This window comes from Trichoplusia ni, chromosome 11 (assembly GCF_003590095.1).
Source record: "Trichoplusia ni isolate ovarian cell line Hi5 chromosome 11, tn1, whole genome shotgun sequence".
In the NCBI taxonomy this organism is placed as follows: domain Eukaryota; kingdom Metazoa; phylum Arthropoda; class Insecta; order Lepidoptera; family Noctuidae; genus Trichoplusia; species Trichoplusia ni.
Window position 1 is genome coordinate 13863270 of NC_039488.1, and position 16577 is coordinate 13879846.

The following is a 16577-nucleotide window of genomic DNA, read 5'->3' on the forward strand; positions in this document are numbered from 1 at the left end:
GTAAGTGGCTCTGTTAGTGGCAAGTTGAATGCGCCTGCTGTCAATGCTGAATACCGCAACTATAATTAGTAGTGAGTAACTTGGTACTGAGTTGCAACTAGATTAATTAGTGTTAAATGGTATCTTGAGGTAAGTGGATTTAATGTAACAATGTGGTGTGTGCTGAATAGCTTCAGGCAGGTGTGTTGGGGTGTGTAGAGATTGGAGTAGATGGTTCTAATGGTTGGTTAGCTACTGGCTGTAGTCATCGAGCCTTTATTCTAAGCAGCCGGGACTTTAGTAAGAGAAGAATCTATAACCATTTCCAGAAATGCTTTTAGTCAAACTAAACAAAAAAGGATTAAAAATAAGCATTTTATTACACTTTGTTATAGGTACCTGAAAAATGTACGTGAAAAAGGCCCAATGTAAAATTTCCAGTGTTAATTTAATCTACCGGGAAACCGGGAGACCGGGAGACCATTTTCAGTACTAACGCAAAGGCTTCTCATTTATTTAATTTGACTTTAATTAAAACGGCCACTGACCAATTACATTAATGAATGCAATACAAATTAAACGTTTATAGCCGTCTGGCGGTGGGCGGGGCCAGTGGACCGGTGGTACTTTACCGTCAGGTTTACACAGGTATGGTGAGGAGTTAGTGCCCTGACCAGCTGTCATTATATTTTAAGATCAAGCTGACCCTGAAATAATGTGATAGTCTACTGGTGTTGCATAACTGATTTTTTAAAGCCGGTGAATCTTACTCGTAGTAGTGACCAATGCTATAATGAAAGCTGTAGGTTTTGCATTGTTTCCCATTTTGGGAATTGAAGCACCAACAACGAATTAGTTCAGCAATTATTTATTGATATCTTTAATCTCTGTCAAAATAAGTGTAAGAGTTAAATGAAAAATAACATAAAAGTAAACATTTCGAACAAAAAGTGAATAGTCAGGGTTCAAGATAACATAGGTAAACAAACGGAGTCTTTGTAAAAGACGATTAAGTAAAAAAAAAGACCCAATTTGCAGTAAAAAATAATAGAAAAACATTCAGATCAGATATAAGAAATGCTTACTATGTAGGTTGAATTCATTACAAAACAAAAAAAAATAATCATTACACATGTACTATCTAGGAAATTATCGTAACCATAAAATACTCCGACATAAATAATGATTAATACAATTACACCCAAACTTTCCTGAAGCTTATTTGATAATGTTAATTCTTTAATAACATTTTGGTTGGTCCTCACAAAGGAAAAACTTCTCGCTCGTCACAATCCACTCTGATGTCTCCTTTCATAATACAATTACAATGCGAGCTCAAGTTTTCGATATAGTAAAGTTTTGGAAACGAGTTATTTTGTACTTTGATGAGGAAATGCAAAGATTACATTAACTCATTTTATTCACTTAGATCTTTAACTTGAGATTTCAAACGAAATTCAATTTTGGAGTGTTAACCAATTTTGGGTTAAATTAATTTCTGCGTTAATGTAAGTTCAAATTTAATGGGTTCAAGGAAATATTTAAATGAAATAAGATTTATACATACAATCAAAATACATCTATAATCTTAAAGTATGTGTTATACTGCGATTCGGCAACATTCATACACAAGAATGGTATAGATAAATAAAATATCACAATTATTTTATGTCCATTTGACTAGTCAACAGCGGAGTCAAATTTGAATAAAATTTCAATTTAACTCATCTGTCATTCACCATTTTACATTATCCTAAGAGTCTGTTCTATCTCCGTCCATTCATCTTCCTATCGTATCGACTAAGCGATCGTTTAGTCATGACAATATCAGAACGAAAGCCATTTTCTATTTATATATTTTCGACGATAAAAGATTTATAGCTTTTCAAACTCTAAAACGTTTTTCAAGTTTAGAATAGAATGTAAATTTCTCGGATTGCATTTGTGATGGAAAATGCAATATGAAATCGAGTTGTGCAGTAAAATAGTGTCGCATTAGAGTGTGGCTGCAGCAAACTTACCAGGCCACATCTGTTGATAACATCGTGCAGTTTGTGTTACATCGCTGGGTTAATCTTTTAGTGCCTGCAGTGGTACGTGCTGACCCGTCAATGCATTCAACAGCAGATGTCACTAACGCTAGACAACCCGTGTATTTACACACATATACATTATTAGAAAGTTTTTAGCTACATTAGTGCTATGTTCTCTAGTTTTCTCAACGACAAGAAATTTCAATAATTTGCTTGGGAAAAGTAACAACTCAATATGATATGTCTTTGGAAAACACGTTACTCCTACAACAAACTAGCGTGGATAATAGATTTCCAAGCTATGCACTATAAAAAAACACGATTTACTTGCGAATGGGAGTTCATAAATCCCCGACATGATGGAGCAACATGCAGTGATGCCAGGATATCGCTGAACTAAATAAAAAGGTTGTATTACTTGTTTTGCAGCCCCGGGCTGATTTATGGGCCATAACAGACCAAGATGGATGGCGGGACAACCTAACGATGCAAATTGCATACAAATTTATGAGCCCTACTCTGTTTGTAATAAGACCTCTTTATGTAATGTGACCTCTGAAACTTTGCAAATGAATCACTCAAGTTTCAGAAATGGTTTTGAGGATCGAAACTTATTCTTCCGTGATAAAGATGCTGGGCCATGCAGGGCTATCTTTATCGAAGCGGAAAAAAATGAATGTATTAACTTCAATTTGCGCTGAAGGTGTGCGATGAATACCAGCAAAATTTTCATTTTATCCACCTAAATAGTGCTCCATCAATATTTATTTTCGGTGAATATAAAGTAGGCAATATTTTAGGCTTTACAAACTGTTTCCGAGTTCTATTTGCGCCCATATCACGTAAGAGCTCTTGATTGAATTCAAATGAGAGTTTTATGATTACATTTCCCCAAACTGATTTGTGTAACGTTTGCCGAACGTTGATGAGTAAAATACTGATGAATGGTTACTTTTTAGATAAAATTACGAATATCCTGTAAAGTTGTAATCTACAGCCTTGTCCGCATACTTTTTTTAATCTATAATTAAATGATAGAGTAAAAGAGTCGCATCGAGAATTACTTTCTATCGCAAAGGGTTTTGCATACATTTCGAAGGCTCAGGACAAGTATTCTTGCTTCACACAAACGCTAACAGGGTTCAAACTAGCGACACATCGCGCAGGTTTGTCGTGGTGGTCAATCATTTGGCTATCCGAGCTATCAAATATACGTATGTTATGTAAAACATTCATTGTACTTGTGATTGTCATATCCAAGAAACCCTCAGAACAAGCATTACATTCTATAGCTTAGGAAACGTTTAAAGAAAATACGATCAGTTCAAGTTACGCTCATCGTCCTAAATCTCAACGGACTGGAGATAAAATAAATTGCAAGTCTTCTCGACACCGTGAGTCTGCAGACACCAGGCTTTAGTAATTATCCGCGTCAACCGGCTTTTAAAGTCTTCGTAATCCTCTTAGGAACTTCAATATCAGTATGTATAGAGCTGTATATGTGACGTCACGGGTTAAGTAGCCGAGTTAGTAAGTTGGGAGTTGTGCACTCCGTGATGCGATGATACCGACACACTGATGACAGGACGATGCAGCTGTCAGATAATTAATGTAGTTTACAACAATTACAACTCCACGCTGGAGCTGAGGATCATGAAATAATAGGTACTTTACACAAACGGCAAAATATGTCAGTCTATCTGCTGCATGGCAGATGTTGAACGGTTATTTTGATGTGATTTTTTACAGAAAGGCAGTAAAAGTGGAGATAATTACTAAAATATATTTTTGGGGGATCTGAAATTATTTTTCAATTTATGTTACAAAATTAAGTGGTCCACGACATTTTTTTAGATTACCGAAAGGTATATTTTAGAGGACTATGTATAAATGCAAGAGTCAATCCAGTAACGGAAATAGTCGGCCATCGAACGTAATATACGGGAGCGTGATATCCATTGCGCATTTAGAACGAGCCGCCATGCGACGACCAAATCGACTCCCGTTGCAAACCAGTAATGGATCCCTTTGTGATCGTAACGACGTAGTCGCCTGGTGGCAATCACTTTAAAAGGAATCGATGGAGTTTAATCCTTTTGCTCTAATTATACTTTCTGGAAGTTCTGACGAGTGTGTTTTAAACTTACGTTTCTTAGGGTTTTTTGAGATATAAATGATAAATCGCAATCAATAGCAAACGTTTTCTAATACGGATTATTAAAAATACGAAGCTTGCTTGTAGGTATTGACAGTATCAAAAGTTTGAATTCTGTAATCCCTTAATTCTAGCTCCCACTTGATCTCCTAGTATACTATTTTTTATTATTTTTTCGTTGATATTGAAACATGAAACAAAATGTTCATCATAGAGTGTGACACAACGTACAGAGTAGCAAAAACGCAGAAGCTACATAATTAAAATAAGAGGGAACAACATAAAAGCCTCGGTCGTTTTCACACCAGTAATGTTTTGTTTTTTAGATAAAAATTATAACATCTGCCGAGCCTCGTTAAGGGGTTAAGCTTAATTGAGATGGCGTAGAGTTATAAATTAACTTAATATTCAGAGGTTTACAAAGTTAAGGTAAGAGTATTTACGATGTCGCGTTGCGTAAAAAAGGAGACCTGCGGGTTTTACCGCATTCATTTGTTTTCTGATTAATAAAAACCACATGTAACTACATATGCATCTGATACATAAACATAAAACCGTCTTGAAATAAAAACTACCAAGTGAACCTTGATGTAGTTCTTTTGGGACCAAATGTCAAACATCAAAGATGCCTCGAGAAACTTCTCCTTTTTGAAGTCGAAGTCGGTTGAAAGTGGATACTATTGCGTAATTGTTCTGTAATAAAAAACAAGCATTATGTATGTAATTACGTATATCAGTTATCTTATGTACTCAAAATGCGAGCTTTGCTTAGTTTGACTAGATGTCTCTGTGTAGAAATTGTGGAACATTATGATGATATTTGACTAGTCCATAACTATCGGACAGCTTTTAGATCTCTACAATTATTACTACTGCTCATAATCGTCACTCTGCTAAGTCCATTTAACTCTGCCACTATTTAGTAGACGATGGGTCTGAGTTCGTACAATTTGCCAGCAGCCGATATCCGGTCATTATGCAGTTTGATTTAAAGAGCACTTATTGGTTTTCTCTGGATGTAGTGGTTAAAGAAATGTCGCTTTCAGGAATTATTAAATTTAATTTCTAAATTGTTATTGTAGGCAGCAAAAATAAAAGTGATAACAATATGATTATTCCACTAATCTTCACTTTTCTTCTAGGTTGAAAACTAGCCAGCTCCAGATTTGCTGAGGAAACCTGAACCGGCGTGCGTCGTCTCCCACATTTGGTCGGTGCAAGCACCAAAACGTCTCTACCTTACATACATACACACATATACATACATTTGCTGTAAAATCCGACCCATTCATATCCAGTAAATTGAAACAAATTGTATGGTAATGTATGTCATTCGTTAAAATCAGTATAGCAGTTAAGTAACAGCGAACAAAAATACATAGTTATTACATAATTACAACAGAAATATGAAATCTACAACTTAAAACTTTTAAGTATTAAACAGACGCTCCTTGCACATATGAGTATAATTATCTGGAGGAGTATATATAATTATCATGATAATATATTATTTTGAATGAAACTTATAGTCTGCGCTTTAAGGACACTCATAGTTTCAACTCAATTAGCGCACTGACTATATATAATAACTTACCGCGCAATAACTATATTGAGAAAAAGTATGCTTTATTAAATTACTTCGGCTCCGCTTGCGTGTAATGCAAATATATTCTGGAAGAACCAGGAATTTGAAAATTTGTTCAAATTAACATTTTGAATCAAATAAGGAAAACAGAGAAAAGAAAAAAAAAGACAAAGTTTCTAGATGGTATCTTCTGCTGGGATTCTCGAGGGAAAAATCCTCGAAGGGCGAGTCCAACAGGCACGGTTTTCTGCAACGCCCTATTTGTGAAAAGCTAATCCGAGTGTTTCCTTAAAGCTTGGTTCTGATCGACCAACTTTATGCCGGGCGAGTTAAAAATAAACGGAATGAACGTAACTCTCGCTACTTTATATTCCAATTTGGAGAGTACAACCTCAGGGTTTAACAATTTACATATTTTTCAATATCTGGATAAAAGTTTAGGAACATTGTGAGCCGGCTGTACTTATTGTTATGACTTCCATTGTATTTGTTTCAGTGCCAAGCAAAAATTCTAAATCTAAAACGCTGGTCTCTGTAACATAGTTAGAATAAAAAATAACTACATCTATTTTGCAACTAAAAGCCAAGAAAATATTAAACATTTCATTCAATAAGATTTTTACAAAAACCTCTTTCGCATAAAAAGAAAAAGATTTATTTTAGAATCTTTACCAAATGACAAAAAGGTTTAAAATCCTTTCGATCTACAAAGATGATAATAAAATGATTTCGAGCGCACAAAGGTGGCTAATCGCATCGTTTGTCGCACCTGCGGACTTAGAAAAGCTATCAAAAACTAGTTCACTGGGAGACTATTATTATTGGGGATAGAATATGCATTCTGAATACGTAAGCGATGGACCGAATGTAAATGAATTTGACCCTTATTGTCATTAATATCAGATAGATAGCGGCAAATTATTCCATGCAAGTATTTTGGATAGGGATAGGTATGTTGTTTAATTAATTATTTATGCCTCTTCTAAACCGTATTTTTCTACAATTTATGTATTTGAAGCAAAAATATTCAGTAGAGCATGCATTCAGTATTCTGAAACAGTAACAATAAACTTAGAAAACCTCGTTTCTAGTTATTTATAAACGGTATGTTTTTGTGTTGTTGGTAAGTGGCTTATAAATTACATTGTGCGGCAACACAAGCCGGTGGTTTGCCGATGCAAGTTAAAACAAACGTTTCTTACGTTTATCTCACAGAACATTCTTTTACAGGAACGTTACACAAAGCGTTTAATTTCCGTTCAAGTAGTGTGCGTGGGATGTGAGCGGAGAGCGACAGCGGATACTTGACTCTCTTTGTTGGAAGCAAATATTAGAAGCATTGTTTAGGTGTACATTTTTGGGAAGGCAAGGATTTCCTCGCACAGACTTCCTATTAAGGAAGTGGGCTTTTTTCGTGGGACGAGGCCGAAACGCCTGCCCATTATTACACCAGGATCAACAATTACATAAAAAACAAGCTGAATGGCGATGCTGTATGCCATAGTGTTTTAAACATCTTAATTTTTTCTTTCAGAGTTTTTGATAGTGTTGCTTGTGCTAGATTAGGTACATACTTGTTGCTAAATATGTCTAGATAAGTAAACATAAAGTTATCAGACCTCGCGGGGCTATTCCTTGGGCCACACGACTGCAGGCCTGATAAGTATCGCGCAGACATCGTTACCTAAAAAAGCCCAGAATTTGTGAACGAATAGCTCCGGCTGAAGCAACTTGTTATTAAAATTGTAAAAGTTATTGTTCTGCTGTAATTTTGCTGAATTTGTTATAAAGTTTAATAAAAAAATAAGTACCGTTTGACCCGCATGTTTTATTGTTACGTTTGGCATAATGACAGAATTTAGGAGGTAGTAAATCCTTGAGACAAAGCGGTGCCTCGTGTTTTATCAGCAATCTTAAAACAGTTAAAAATGATGATGTTTTTACAGAAACAAACCTCGGCATCGCTTTTTAAATGATCAAAAATGTCAATAAAACTTATGAATGTATTAAATGTCCAAAATAGTTAGAGAGCAATATCATATAGTGAATATTAGTTGTCGAGTTACTATGTACATCCTCAAATTATAACCTTCTTCTGCATTTGTCGCCAATTCCCAATCATGCGTCACGTTGACAGCGGACCTCGTTGTCAAGATGTTGCCGAGACTAAAGGATGCTGCAGATTTACTCACTATTAATAGAACAGATTGACATTCTATTAGCTGCTGAGAGAGTTGAGTAACCCATTGGGTAAACATTTCTATGACATATACTGCGAACATTTAAAAAAAAGGGACGATTTTATTGATAAAAGTTCTTCCAAGAACTAATTTAGCCAAGCCTCTTTTCTAAGGCACTATCTAACAAACTAATTTAAATTCCGTTCCACTAATATCCCTATAGATTTAATCAAAGATAAACCTAGTAGGAATGTTATTAATCTCCTGAGAGGAGCCATTTGTCCGGGCAAGTTTACAGGACTCCCTTGACGGGCAAGTTGGGATCAAACGATAGTTGCGATGGGACAATCTTTAATCTTTCTGGCCGAGTGTTCCACGCTAACGACCCCCGGGACACCCGGAGCCGGTATGGAGAGCAGAGTAACTAACTACACGTTCAGTTGTTCAGTGATGATTGCTTGTAATTAAAAATGTCTTTTAGGAGATATTTTGTACTTTTGTCAAGCATTTGGTGAATTTGACTTTTAGGTTGTGGTTTTTTATTGTGCTGGACAAGAGAATTTTTCGGTAATTAGCTTTACTAAACTAAATGATCAATAATGTATTTACTTTAAAACAAAGTAAGAAAGCATTGAAATTAAAACATTTTCAGCTACTGGCTGTTATCATAATTATCAAGCCACGTTACTGTAAAGACGTGTCTAAATATTCCCATCACGCTCTCCAAGAAGTCGGCGTGTCAAGATTAACTTTCCTCCAGAAGAGACCCATTTACGAAGAAACTTGAATATTTATGTCGGAAGTGCAAAAGTGAGGAACAATTTAAATTAAACAACAAACTTGAAATAGTGTTAACAATTAAACTCTCGGTTAACAAGCGCTGGGGGTCTACTACCACTTATTGAAGTGTGTCTGTTACCGTGCTGGGAGGGAGAAAGTGCTCTACGCCGTGCATGGTTCTGTCTCGCTTCCACACCTGCAACAGTCTTACAGTAAGCTGTCGTGGTAGAGGCGCTGTTCGCCGCTAGTGAGGGGATACTCCAACACATTTTAACTCCGGTTAAGTTTTGTTACTCTCTTTGTTATCTATTGTTGGTTACGAGAGCCGGATATGAACTTCTTATGTAAAAGCTATGATTGTATCTACCGTGTTTGACTTTGACCTTCAACAAATATAATAAAAGATATCTGAGAGAAGCCAATTATTATGCTCAAAGTTCAAAGGCATATTCTCTTCATAAAGGGTCTTAATATACCTAATTGTATACAGATAAGTTAGTCAAATTCGCAGACACAGGCAATGATATTACGAAAGAAGAAATACTAAAGACAAAATTATTCCCTAGGGAACATCTAGATTCAAGATGGAATAAAAATAGTAATCTAGTATGGTCTACTGTTTCATAGATCACAAGATAATATGTAATAATCTACGAACAAATGTGCTGCTTCTAACTTCTTTCGTACAGTCATTAGTGAGCTCTCTAGCTCTTTCGACGAGAAGAATGATTCGAAGAAACCGACCAAATATATCTACAGTATTTCTACAATAATAATGCGATGTTAATAGAAGACAGTTAGGAAATGACTTTCCTCTTGTACTTTGATTTTTTTCTCATACTGAATACTAAATTGACAACAGTTGACAGATTTAAATTATGAGGATTTCGCAAACGTCTTTTTGTCAAGTCTTTCCAGCTGAAATAGTTCCATTTAAATTTGTGAATTAAGTTGTACTAAACCACAAAAGGCTTTATTTTACATGAATCAAGCTGAATTTGAATAATTTTAACAATTCAAATTTACTTTACAGCTGTTATTAGTTAACGAGTTCTGGTTGTGACAGGCGGCCATTTCTTTTGTCAGTAAAAAGTATTTAAAAGAGACTTTAACTTAAAACGTTGAAATGTATTAAAACAACTGTTGATATCTAAGAAAATGGTTTTAGTTACCTCACACTAACCCATCTTTACACGCTACTTAATACCTCACCTTAAAGATTAACTATTGTAGGAATTACGATCGAAGATAAAACGCTATCATAATGAAAACCAATTTTATCGACAATGAGGAAAGAAAATAAACTGAATTTCCCGAACACAAAACACATAAAGGAGGAAAAAAGCAATCACTTCACGAACATTAACACTTATCAATAGAAAAAATATAACGGCGGGTGCGGTACAGCTCTAGTTCGCAATTTGTGCAACAATAGCCGGCTCGCACCTCTAGCGCGGAAGCAATTCATAATAGTTGTAGCGCTCGAGACGGAGATACTTAGCCGAGATTAAGCTCCAAATGCTACGCCACTGTGTACATGCTACTAAATTGTATTATTGTATTACACGATCGTGTATAAATACTGTCATTTGTTTTAGTTGTCAGTTTGTAATGCGTTTGCAAGCTGCTGATCAGAACGTTATTGGATTTTGTAGCAGCAGATTTGGTAGGTAATTAGTAGGGAAACCAAGTAAGGATGGAAGTTTTTGCCGCGATCATAGATCCGCGAACTTTTATCGATATAGGCTAATAGATAGTTTAAACTAATTATGAACTTCTTTGTCTTTTAATTGTCAACACTGTTGGTCATGGACCATATTTTTAAACTTCCTACGTTTCGTCATCATGCAATTGTAATATGTATACATTTTTTGCTATTAATGCTTGTCAAACGTGTACTGTGCTTAAGGTTTGCTTACTTTACGGTACACAAACATTTATTTTTCATCCAGTAATTACAATTCTTTACAACTTCATTCAAATGCAACCACCTATAATAATAAAATATGCAACTTTGCCAACCTTCTTAGATTTTATCGTCTACAGGCAATAAATTATTTAAACCCGTAGTCAAATGAAAATCTTGACATGAGTGTTATAAGTATAGTACACGAATAGATTTATAAGCTTTAAAACCGATTTGAAAATTTTCTAAAACAACATTAACTTTTTGTAATTTAAAAGTTTTAATATTGGTTTTACGTTTACTTTGCACAGCAATTTCACCTATAGAGTAAGGAAAAACAGGACATTGATAAGTAATTATTCAGAAGAACAAAAATTTGATCATTATGGTTTAAGACAAAATAAATACGGTACCAGAGTATACATGCCGATGACAAGATTTGAGTTAGATTATACAAAGTAATTTAAATCCAGTACTCAACAGTGCTCTGTACGTAAATACGTATTGCTAGATTAAGTTTCGTAAGTTCTAAGCTCCATTTTTTTGTCCAGTCGTAGTTTGAAGTCAATCCTGACCATGATTCCAATAAATAATGTTGCGTGAGACACGCGACGATGTTTAATCCATCATTATTGCTTGACTGAATGGCGTTTTACAATGCCTGAATGACAGTTTATTTATTCGTTTTCAAGAAAGCTATAAAAATTGGCAGGTTCGGAATAAGATATCAAGCATCATTATATATTCGGGACACGCGATTATGATGACAAAAAATAAAACAAAAAAGGTTTTGCAAAAATATTTGCAAGATTTTTGGATTTTTTTGTGACGTAGGTACATTACAAATTGAACAATATTCTTTACTATCTTATTGTTTCTTTTTTACTATTAGTCGTCAAACTGTCGTTACTTATACATGATATATAATGAGCGTTTAGCACAGGCAAAACAACGACACTAGGCCTTGATAAATGACTGTGTTCCAAGTTGTTGACTAACGGTATTCACCCTCTTTTGTTTTAATTGATTACCTCTTCACGTACTATGCGAGAGTGATCATCACTTTATAAGACCTATAATTTGATGACGGTACTTAACAGTTACAACATGTTCCTTGACCAGTTTTAGCCCATTCTATCGGTCCCATGCAGGGACGTAAGCCACTGCCTGGCTGAAGACTTCGAAAATGCCTCAGATGTATTTGTAAGTATCAAGTTCATTGAATTGGGAATTTCCTGTTTTTAGAATTCAATTAAATGTAATGATAAGTTGTTTACTAAACTGACGAAGACTGTAAAAACCAGAGGGTTAAACCAGGCACTAGAATATAAAATAAATTATCATTTATTGGGTTGTCCTCGTGTCTGATAACATAGAGCTGTGTTCAAACTGTCGCATGACTTGACTGCGACAGCTATGCAAGTTTGTTGGACATTTCTATCGTTTTCCATTTCTACGGCAAATAATTACGGTATATCTAACATATTTATCAGTTTACCATACGAGTAAACTCAACCTGCCAAGAGACCATTCACGTACCGCTTTCACAGGCCGTGACATTTGATCTCGAGAGCACAAAATAGTTTTCATACGTTCATTCTTGTTTATCAACAATAGCAAGTACTACACGCTAAACCTCAGAGATAGAACAATGTTTTTATAATAACTATCGTGAGACTGATTCATTATTAAATGATTTAACGGTTTACTCACGCGTATTTATCGGGGTAGCCCGACTAGTTTCGGACCCAACCGGAGTCCTTAATCATGAGCAGACGCGGCGGGATCGCGAGTTCGACTCGCGACCTGCCGCGTTATCGGGCTACCCCGATAAATACGCGTGAGTAAACCGTTAAATCATAGAACAATGTTACTAAATAAAAGAACTCTTCTGCCCGATGGATGAATCTATTAACAGGCCCTACAGCTAATCCTCACTGAGTGCGGATTGTTTACTTAGCATGTTCGTGCGTGCATAGGTAAACATAGTCCGCCACTGTCACGCAGTCTAAACCAGTCGCAACACCAGTGTGAATACTCTTTTACCTTAAAGCGTGTTAAAAACTGATGATGATAGATGCATGCAGTCAGAAATTTGCGATTCCGTACAAATATTTGTTGTAAATTTCGTTGATCGTCAAAAATAAATTATAAAGAACAATCTAAATAATGATAATGACGCGATTAAAAAACAACAACTGAGCGCAAAAGGAAAAGAATTTAAAAATTATTTGTCTTGAAAAATTATCTAATTATCTTCCTTTGTTTTTCTAGCGGAGTTCAACAAAGTTTAGTCAAAACAGTACTTATTTGGTAGGAGGACAGGAGTTAGGTATTTATTTGATATCCTTTTACAAAAACACAACTTCAAGAAATTAAACAATAACAAACTAAATACTTATTACAAAACTTTCTGCTGGACCCTATTTTTTTTTGACCCGGCGACAAAACACCGAGATAAAACCTTATCTTTTGCAAAAAGCATATAAGCATTTGAAACTGTTGTGTTTACATACATTTATAAAATTGTATTAATTGCCAACTGTAGTTTGACTAAACAAGATGTTTCGTTACGGGTCATTGTTAACATTACTTTTAATTATTAGTCTCGCATGCGCTGCCCCAGGTTTGTTCAATTATAACTTATACAACACTCATGTTTGTGTATTTTAAGTTTTCTAAACGTAAAAATAATTGTGTCTTAAGAAACCCAGCACGCAATTGTGAATTATTGACGACTGTTTTTCCGAAATACAATGCGTTTGACTTTTTAAGTTTGGAAGTTTTAATAAATTTAGCTTTTATAGTTATTATTATTTTATATATAGCCAAAATAAAATAAAAATTACAGCATTGTGAGATTTTATTTAAATTCCAGATCGTACTGTATCTCTATATCAAAGTGTTGCTGCAGAGACTATTCAGGATTCTAAGTTCGGCGACAAAGCTTTCACCATTAGAACATATTTGCCACCGTGAGTATAATAACATTGACTGCTGAATCTTTTTCTTCCTTTTTTCATTACCAAACATCCAAAAATCATGCCCAAAATATAAACAGTAAACCAAAAAATAATAACATTAAATTCACTATCACATCATTAGTTCATTCACTAATACACGAGATACATGCCAATAGAGAATTTGTGGAAATATTTGTTTAAATATGAGGTGGCAGTAGGTCCTAGTTTTGCCTTTTTTGCCACCATTTACCATTAATACATTTGCACTAATTTTAATGTTGCTCTTCGCATTCCAAACTTGTGCTAAATGGTATCGTAAATATCTTTTCAGGTGTGGACTACTCCAAAAGGTCATCTCAATAGTTATCTACCAAAATTGCGTGTGAGATAAAGTCAAAGCGAATTACAAATTAAACTTTTACAGTAAGTGTAGTAATAGCCTTGTTTTAATTATTGTGATTAATCTATTTGTATGAAAATTCACTATCAGTGTAAACCTTGTTAAGGTGTAATTGTTGAATGTATAGTAAACATTTAAACGAAATTACAAAAACCCGAACGCCCCGGCCAAATCATCAAGTTTATAAGTTAAATTAGCATTTTCACGATGTATTAATTGTATCGAAGTTTAATACGACATTGAAGGCTTCGTGAACTAAATTGTCGTTGACATAGAAAAGTAACTGAATGTGAATTTCTTAAGTAGTGTATTTCTGAGTGCACGAAATTTTAATTCTAAGAATACTTTTTATTTATCTTCTTTTTTCATCCCTAAAAAATCATATATATATCGGATAAATCACTGCTGGTTCTGTCTTAAACGAGGTCGAAAAAATCATTTTCATTTTTGATCGGGTATTTTCGTTCGACAGTCTAATAATTTAAATTTTTGTCTCTCACCCTCTTATCAAGTTATTAGCAAATTTTATTAAAAAATCTTAATAATGACTTGAATCCCTTCAGACACTTATTAGGTATGTTTATGTTCAGCGGAAATTGTAATTCTGTTATAAAATGAAACGGTTTGTGTTTTCCGAGTTTTTTAACTTAATTTATAATTTTTCACAATCAATGAGACACTTTTAAATATAAATTATTAACAAAATTAGGGTTTTTTAAACACAGACGCTTTTCTACTGCTATGCAATGGTCTCTCCATTATAGTCAAGATGTCATAAAATCAGTTTGCAAAATGTCATTACATCTCTGTCATAAGTAATTAAGCACACAATGTCTCGGACTTGCAAGTTATTGTCAGCAGGCGGGCCTAACTTAGTTACAGTGTAACAAGGTCAACGCGAAAGTTTCTCACTGCGAAGACAAATGGCGCCGCCTCGCTAACTAGTAAGACTTGTCATTTAACTTGTCCACACAGAGTTACACGCACGTGTATGCTAGGGCTCACGTAACCTAGAATCCTAACGAACGTAATCTAGAGAATCTAGGCTTCAAGAGAATTTAGGGTCAAAATGCCTCTGCACATTTAGGCCCGGACACTAGCTGTTGCCCGCGAGCCCTCCCGTTACAAATAAAAAATTATCTCAGGGGAACATAAAACCTATCCTATGTGACAATTCTGGTTATAAACTATCGGTGTACCAGGTTTTGTCTGAATCCGTTCAGAGGTTTTTGCGTGAACGCGGAACAAAAATCAATACATACAAATTTTCGCGTTTTTAATATTAGTAGGATGTTAGGTAAGTGATATATTAAGTATTTAAGCCGCATAAGTGTCGTTGAGCTCTTAATCATTAAGATAACAGGACATGTAGAAACTATTGTATGTTGAAATACGTTGTAATGTCTTAAATCAAGGGATTAATTATACTCAACATTTAAGCGACTAAACTCATAATACGTAAATTACGTCAGAGAAAAATTATTCACCACATTGCTTGGCTAATATGTGAATCTGAACCATACAGGAAGCTACTCAAAAATTACAAAAAAAAATCGACAAGCCGCTTCAGAGGAGGCTTGTACAAATGCAATAAAATTATGTTTTTTTTTAAATTTTGAAAACGTGTATTTTTTTCGTTATCTAAACTACTGTGTCCCACTGCTGGGCAAATGCCTTTCCAAAATCCTTCCACAATTTTAGATCCTGACCACTTTTCCTAAAATAAGGAAACGACCAAAAGTTAAATTAAAACAATCCCGCTACCACGAACACCAGGTTTAATAAATCAAAGAAAGGTAATCCTCATTTGGAACAAGCGGTTTACGTTTGTTTACAAATCCCGTTGAACCGAATCACTAACAAAACGTCTGACATTGGACCCCTGTTATATTGGTAGAAGGCCGTGTTTGCCCTAGGTAAGGGATAAAAACGGAATTTCGCCAAATTTCACCCTTCGCATGAAAAATGGTCACTGAAAGTTTTGCCCGACAAATTCCGAGCGGCTTGGTAAGCGACACTGGAATGTAAAATTAGGGAATGGGAATTTTTAGGCTATTCTTCATAGTCTTTCTATGAAGAATAGCCTAAAAATGTGTTATTTTTATGTTTTTGAGTAACTTAATTGTGTACTAATTTGTTTTATTATATGAAATGAACTGTCATCTTGGCCTTCTTTTCGTCTGAAATATATTTCTGGTAAGAGGAAGGTAGGAGTGGAGTAAAAGGTGGGTTTCAAAAGAATATTTTTAGAATATCTGTTCATTCTTACCATTTTGTACTATAGGACAGACTCTCGTCACGGATTTTTTTCATTTGTCTTTGTGCAGGAGTTGTTTTAAAAAAATGACTCACGTTTTGATCTGAGCGACTAAAAATTGGGATTTTTCATCAAAAATCCTGCATCCAAAAGTTATTAGTTACAGTACAGTTAGTCTCCGCGACATCAATGAATGCGACTATCCAATGTCTACATGCTCTAAGATAAACTACAGCCTCTGTTAGGTTATTTAGGCTAGGGATTGGCTCCTCCGCCGCGTTTAGGTGTTATATAACGAGTACTTATGTACCAAGTGAATTCTTCCTTTTTAAATTAGTA

General features: G+C 34.9%; 1 long non-coding RNA gene across 1 annotated transcript; it reads left to right on the plus strand.

Annotated features, from left to right (window-relative positions):
- Positions 1 to 13157: 13157 nt before the first annotated feature.
- LOC113498979 lies at positions 13158 to 14003 on the plus strand. The gene is made up of 3 exons (XR_003401056.1): positions 13158 to 13244; positions 13497 to 13593; positions 13913 to 14003. It is a non-coding gene; the product is annotated as an uncharacterized LOC113498979 (long non-coding RNA).
- The last annotated feature ends 2574 nt before the right edge of the window (positions 14004 to 16577 follow it).